This window comes from Crinia signifera, chromosome 5 (genome assembly GCF_055691185.1).
Source record: "Crinia signifera chromosome 5, ASM5569118v1, whole genome shotgun sequence".
In the NCBI taxonomy this organism is placed as follows: domain Eukaryota; kingdom Metazoa; phylum Chordata; class Amphibia; order Anura; family Myobatrachidae; genus Crinia; species Crinia signifera.
In genome coordinates, this window is record NC_139221.1 from 321,993,929 (window position 1) to 322,001,927 (window position 7,999).

Here is a 7,999-nt window from a genome sequence, read left to right on the forward strand (position 1 = left end):
AAAAGGGGGGTGTACACACGCTTCGATTTTGCTTATAGAAGCAAAATCAAATGGAAATCTAATGGTTTATAAGATGCTTGCGATCTGCGTTCGATTCGATACACGCTCCCGTTTTCTGTATATTGAAAAGAAAAATAGACTGTGCAGGCAAGGAAATATCGAATTTGATCCAGTAAATCGAATGTGTACAATGTACCATGAATGTAAATCGAATTCGAAATTGAAATCGATATCTAATGCAAAAGTACAGATCTAATGCCAAATCTAATGGAAAATCAAATCGGACTTCGGATCTAAAGCAAATTGAAGCGTGAGTACATACCTTAACATACCTTTCTTTGTGTTGGTCATCAGAAGGAAATTAAGGCCCCTACTCTGGTTCACTTGCAAAGGCAAATTCCTTTTCAAATGGACAAAACTATGTGCACTGCAGATGGGGCAGATGTAACATGTGCAGAGAGAATTAGATTTGGGTGGCTGCTTTATTTTTACACTGCAATATAGATCTCACTTTGAAGTACAAACCCCCACCCAAATCTACTTCTCTCTGCACAAGTTACATCTGCCCCCCCCCCCCCAGCAGTGCATATGGTTTTGTCCATTTGAGAAGGAATTTGCCTTTGCAAGTGAACCAGAATGAAGGCCTAAGAATGGTAAAAAAAAATGAAAGTTACAGGCACCAGACAAAATATATTTAGATTTCATATGGTCCATTTATAAAGCAGGACTCAGTAATTCTTAGTGAGCATGGTCGGTGTAGTGCTGGCCGTCAGTACTGGCACAGCCCAGTGGTTGTGCCAGTGGTAATTTATCTATTACCAGTTATTTATATAGCGCACACATATTCCGCAGAGCTGTACAGAGAATAGTTGAACATTCACATCAGTCCCTGCCCAGGTGGAGCTTACAATCTATATTCCCTACCACATGTACACGCGTACACAGACCTTCTAGGGTTAATTTGTTGGGAGTCAATTAACTTACCAGTATATTTTTGGATTGTGGGAGGAAACCGGAGTACCCAGAGGAAACCCACACAAGTACGGGGAGAATATACAAACTCTGCACAGTTATGGCCATGGTGGGAATCGAACCCATGACCTCAGTGCTGTGAGACAGTAATGCTAACCATTACACCATCCGTGCTGCCCTGTATATATAACACATGGTGGGGATAGAACCCATGACCTCAGCACTGTGAGGCAGTAATGCTAACCATTACACCATCCGTACTGCCCCGTATATATAACACATGGTGGGGATAGAACCCATCACCTCAGTGCTGTGAGGTAGTAATGTAACCACTACACCGTCCGTACTGCCCCGTATATATAACACATGGTGGGGATAGAACCCATGACCTCAGTGCTGTGAGGCAGTAATGTAACCATTACACCATCCGTACTGCCCCGTATATATAACACATGGTGGGGATAGAACCCATGACCTCAGCGCTGTGAGGCAGTAATGCTAACCATTACACCATCCGTACTGCCCCGTATATATAACACATGGTGGGGATAGAACCCATCACCTCAGTGCTGTGAGGCAGTAATGTAACCATTACACCATCCGTACTGCCCCGTATATATAACACATTGTGGGGATAGAACCCATGATCTCAGTGCTGTGAAGCAGTAATGTAACCATTACACCATCCATACTTCCCCGTGTATATATAACACATGGTGGGGATAGAACCCATGATCTCAGTGCTGTGAGGCAGTAATGTAACCATTACACCATCCGTACTGCCCCGTATATACAGTAGGAGCAAGTTTCATCTTTGCTCCTTTTGCCATGGCTAGCCATGGCTATTCTATTGTTCTTAGCTGCAATACGTATTGTATTGCAGCTGAGAACAATAGAACAGTCATGACTAGCCATGGCTAGCCATGACCAAAGGAGCAAAGATGAAACTTGATGAAAGATGATACTGCCCCGTATATATAACACATGGTGGGGATAGAACCCATGACCTCAGTGCTGTGAGGCAGTAATGCTAACCATTACACCATCCGTGCTGCCCGCAATGAGCTGTTCTCCTGACCAATGCATTATCTCTGTGTAGTTTGTGTTTTCTCTTAATACTTATGCGCTCTGTAATGAGACTGGTAGGTGAATCGGCTTCTGACAGAAAATTAAACACTCAGGGCCTTATTCTAGTTCACTCTTTCTGACAAAATCTTTCTTAGATGGACAAAACCATGTGCACTGCAGGTGGGGCAGATGTAACTTCTGCAAAGAGAATTATATTTGGGTGGGGTTTTACTTCAAACTGATATCTATATTGCAGTGTAAAAACAAAGCAGTCAGTATTTACCGTGCACAGAAACAAAATTACTCGTGGCGAGCCCGCGAGGGGCGGGGGTGCGCGTCCTCCGACCTTTTCATTCCCCTACTATCCACGTCGGCGTGGAGTTGAGAATATATAGTGTGGCGAGCCACCGAGCCTGAAGCGTGGCGAGCCCCGCGAGGGGACGCGTATACCTGTGAAGTTATACGCGTCCCCTCGCGGGGCTCGCTACGCTCGCCACGCTTTGGGCTCGCTGCGCTCGCCACACTATATATTCTCAACTCCACGCCGACGTGGATAGTAGGGGAATGAAAAGGTCGGAGGACGCGCACCGCCGCCCCTCGCGGGCTCGCTGCGCTCGCCACGCTTCGGGTTCACGTCAATCGTGGGGTGGGTTTAAGCTGTAAAATTGGGGGTCTAGGGAATATTTTACATTGAATCCAATGTAAAATCGGGTCCCAGGGACCCTATTCACATTTGATTCAATTTAAAAATCGGGTCGGTTGCATCGCATGCGACCAAATCGCATGCGATGCGATCGACGCGATTTTTCCGACACGACCACCTCGATGGAAATCGGTGTGGCCGTGCTAGGAAACAAGTACCAAAAAACTGTAGATTTCTTACCAAATCTCTCACTTTCTGAATCTCTCATCCTATTACATTTCACCCATCATATCCATGCATCTTTTTAGCCACCAGTTCATGCTGGCCAGCACTTTTTCGAGACATTTCTCAATGGCAGAAGAGCCTTTGCATGTTTTTAGGAATTTTTGTTCATACGCAGAAGCGGAAACTCGCTCAACTGCAAGAACACTGGAATCGCACTCTACTCTAACGCAGTCTATACTGACGTATCGATCCAATTCTCCAATATTGTTGCTGATAATATAGAACATAGCACCTGCACCTTGTTCCTGGGGAGATATAAGACATGATTCAGCGGGCGATTATCAGTGCACTGCACATGAGTACAGTTCATAGTACGAAGGCGTGAGGCCATCCCGTGATGAACTCCTGCAACCTGTTCTGTTCGCTGGCCATTTACAAGATGATTGTCAGGGAGTGGGAGTGTAGGGGAAAAAAACAAATGATCTTTGGGAATGATGATAAAAACGTGCCGGAAAAAAATCTGTGTCGGGCAATGTTCCCTCTAATTTTACGAAGGCTGTGTGCGGCAAAAGATTTTGGCTGTGCAACTTTGGAAGGAAATTAAAAATTTTGTGCGTCACTGATATATAACTGGAAAATGACATTCAGCATTTGTGTTAACTTTACTTCAAACTGATATCTATATTGCAGTGTAAAAACAAAGCAGTCAGTATTTACCCTGCACAGAAACAAAATTACTCACACAAATCTAATTCTCTCTGCACAAGTTACATCTGCCCCCCTGCAGCGCACATGGTTTTGTCCATGTACGAAGGATTTTGTCAGAAAGAGTGAACTAGAATAAGGCCCTATGTGTATGTGTGTCCACTATGTAGGGAATATATGTGGTTGTTCAGACCGGATCGCTTCTGCGTGAAGTTGCAGAGGTCTGCTGCCCCGACAGTGCGAAATCCCGCCCAGTGCAAGTCTACGAATGACTTGTGAGAACCTCACCGATTGGCAGCCAGTTGCAAATCCATTCGCAGCTCACTCACCATTGAAAGATTTCCCCATTCTGTGCAAATGCACGTAACTCTGACCCTTCGGCAACATAGGCAATGCTGATCAAGGCTGGAGCTGACGTCACAAACCCTCTCTTAAAAACACCGGGGTATTCCATGACGTTCCCAGAAAACGTCCGTTTATTACCCACAAACAGTCAGTGAAGTTGCGAGGGGTTGCGAATAGAGTAATCGCTGGCTCTTGTTCCTGGTTGGCCTCGCGCCTGCTCGCTACGATCTGTAGGGATGCAAAGTAGTTCGAAAATCTGTCGCCTTCAGAATTCGCACAGCAGCGAACATGTCTAACTAGCCGCCCCTAGATTGCAAACGCCGCTGATTTAAGGGCTTATGGGAATGGAAATATGAGTGTGATATATAAATAACTGATAATAAATAAGGCATTATTCTCTAACCCAGTTTTCTGGCCGGATTGGCAGAACTCTTGTTAAAAATGAGGATGCTTTAGCCTCTTTAGAACAATTTCAGACGTTGAAGTCTATAAAACCCGCTCTATGTAGCAAATAAACTCTATACACTGTATACATTTATAATTCATATACTGGCCTACAATGGCCAATTTCCGAGGTGCACTGGGAAAGACATCGCTAGCATTAGCAAACTAGGACGAAACTGTCTCAGACGAAAACATGCAGTTTGAAGACGTGACCAGATTGGGGATGTTTAGATTGACAGGACCTGCGTCGCTCCACAGACGTGCTCCTGCTGTCTCCTGCAGAGCCGAAGCTGGCCACATGCGGCATGATCTGACCTCTTGGCCTCGGCTGGTATCCAGCATAAGCACCAAGCAGACAGATCTCACTGGGGCTTGTCCGCGAGGCTGGAAGATGACCACACACGGAGACGCATAGGACAATTGACACCATATGAAGCGATGATGGATTGATGGCATTTTTTGTAATGTCTCTTAACCCTTTGAGTGCCAAGTGAATTTGTCAAAATAGGTGTGAATATTTCCCCAAAACAAACATTTTTATTCATCATAATGACCTGTAATATTTAACTTATATAATATATATATATATATATATATTTTTTTTTTTTTTAACACCTTTTTTATTTGAATTTATATAACAAATGTGAGCGACGCTGGGATTCTTTGCGGATATTTTGCACATTGCTCACAGAGATGTTGCCACTCAAAAGGTTAATGACACAATCAGTGCTGATCAGGAAACAGGTTTGTTTTTTTAGGGAGCACATATAGGTAGGCACTGATCTAGACACAGAGGGGTCTGTGGCTGTATCTTTTTGTAGATCACACGTCTGTGACTTTTATGCCAATGCTGCAACAGAGCCCCTCCCTGGAGTACATCCATGCATTAATGTACAAGGACTGAGACATCCACTTAAAATGTTTCTGGATGCTGTAATATGTAATATCGCCTGTTGCATCTTTGCATGCCTCCTTTGTGGTATTGAACCTTGCACCTGTGTTACGGTAGATGCAGATTTTCCATCCTACGTCAGTGATTGTGCATCTGTGTAAGCAACCACTTCATTGTCAAGACCACGACACTACCATATCACGCCCGTAAGACAGATCGGGTGAATTGTAATAGGATGAGAGATTCATAAAGTGAGAAATTTGGTAAGAAATCTAAAGGTTTTTTAGAAATCTAAATCATTTAAGGGGTGTACACACTGAAAGATTTTGACTAATGGACAATTTTGACTAAGCAGTTTTGGGAGAGATTTTGGATAGATGCACAAGATTTCTTACCAAATCTCTCACTTTCTGAATCTCTCATCCTATTAAATTTCACCCATCGTGTCCATGCATTTTTTTAGCCACCACCTGCATGCTGGACAGCACTTTTTCAAGACATTTCTGATGCTGTGCTTCTCAATGGCAGAAGTTTTTGTTCATGCGCAGAAACGGAAACTCGCTCAACTGCAAGAACACTGGAATCGCACTCTACTCTAACTCAGTCTATACTGACGTATCGGTCCAATTCTCCAATATTGTTGCTGATAATATAGAACATAGCACCTGCACCTTGTTCCTGGGAGATATAAGACATGATTCAGCGGGCGATTATCAGTGCACTGCACATGCGTACAGTTCATAGTACGAATGTGTGAGGCCGTCCCGTGATGAACTCCTGCAACCTGTTCTGTTCGTTGGCCATTAACAAGATGATTAACAGGGAGTGAGAATGTAGGGGAGGAAACCAAATGATCTTTGGGAATGACGATAAAAACGTGCCGGAAAAAATTATGTGTCGGGGGAAAACACAGGCGTGCCCTGCTGGCTTAGAGAAGGGTTTGTGATGTCAACTTCAGCCTGGATGAGCCATATTTTTATCGCAGTGCCAAATAAGCCTGAGCCTGCAATAATTTGTGTTCTATGTCAAAATGATTCAATGGTGAGCCTGTTACGAAGGATTTTGGACATATTCACATGGGTGCGAACAAATGCGCACCTGTACACATCCATTAACACGGCAAGGACATTCATTCGGAAGACCGGGATTTAACTGGAGCAGGACAGCGGCTTAACTGATCGCGGCTGTGCGATCAGGTCTGGGAAAATGACCCCCACAACATTTTTCGGGTTATTTATGTCTACAGCACCAATCGTAGGACTGAGGAGGGATAAATATAATTATATGTGTGCAGGATGTGTGGTGTAGGCCCCTCTGGACCCCGAAGCCCATGTGCACTGCGCAGCCCATTATCGATACTCCAGGGAGTGTTTTGCCATCCTAGATAGGTATACTCTGCTTTTTTTTTCTTTGGAAAAATTAAACTAAAGTTATAGGTTGATAAAAGAGTGAGGTTTTTTTTAGGAAGCCTTGGAGTGAGACAGTGGATGGAGATAAAGTACCAGCGAATCAGCTCCTAACTGCCATGTTACAGGCTGAGTGAAAAATCACGGTTAGGAGCTGGTTGGTTGATCTCTGTGAACCCTATCTTTCTACAATAAAGGAGAAGGTTGGCACAGGCAAACATAGGTGAGGGATTGTTTTTAAAGTTTAATGGATGAAAATAACCAACATCCGTACCGTTTCTGCTAAGATTTCTAGCGGTATTTGGTTGGTGGTGCTCCCAAAAAGATGTTCAGTGTTAGAACTGAAAAAAGAGGGGGTCACGAGGATGACTACAAGAGAACATACATGAGGTTTTTTGGGGCATGGCTACAAGAAAACCTTGTGTATGTTCTCTTGTAGTCATCCTCGTGACCCCCCTTTTTTTAACCCTATCTTTCTCCAAGGCTCAGTAGATAAACCCCCTAAAGCAGTGGTGTAACTATAGCGCAGCAGCCATTGTGGGAGGCGCCAGGGGTCTGCGGGTGCTATTGTTACTCCCCCAGCTCCCCCCTCCTTGTGTGTGCAGCAGGGAGTGAGCAGGGGGGTCCGTGCGGCGCAGGGGTACCTACGGTCAGGGAGAGCCTGGAGGTCCCTGCGGCGCTGAGTATGACATTGCGGGGGTCCCTGCAGTGACCTGGAAACAATGCGCTATCCGCCGTGCGGCGGCATGGGAAGCGCTTCTGACTTTGAAAACACAGGGCGCACGCTGATTGGCTGAAACATGTAAATAGTAGATATGCCTTTGGTGTAGTTCATGATTTTGTTCTGATTTATCACCAGATGGTACTAGGTGGTGCTGTCACACTTGTACAGTGGTTTTCTAGCCTCCTGCTGTCTAAACCTTCACCAATAACAGCTGCTTTCCCCAGTGAATTATGTCCACCAGTTACTGAGATGCCATCTGGTCTTAAGATGGACAAGGCTGCTGTTGGAAACTGTGCAAGGTAAGGAACACCAGAGAAGGGACCCACAAAACAGGATAAAACAAGCTGAACCCCAAAAATGACACAGGGGAAAAACTAACAGGTAAACTGATACAAACAAACAGCAGGTAGTGCTAGTCTGAGAAGCACTTTTAACTATTGATGAACCAGCAAAATGGTGGCGTATCAGCAGGGATGGACACTGATGGCGCAGAAAACAGGAGCTGCCACTAACCTGTATAGTATATCTGCTGCGTTTGAGGGTGGTGCGGGGTTGCTGGGGGCCATGGCCGGTAT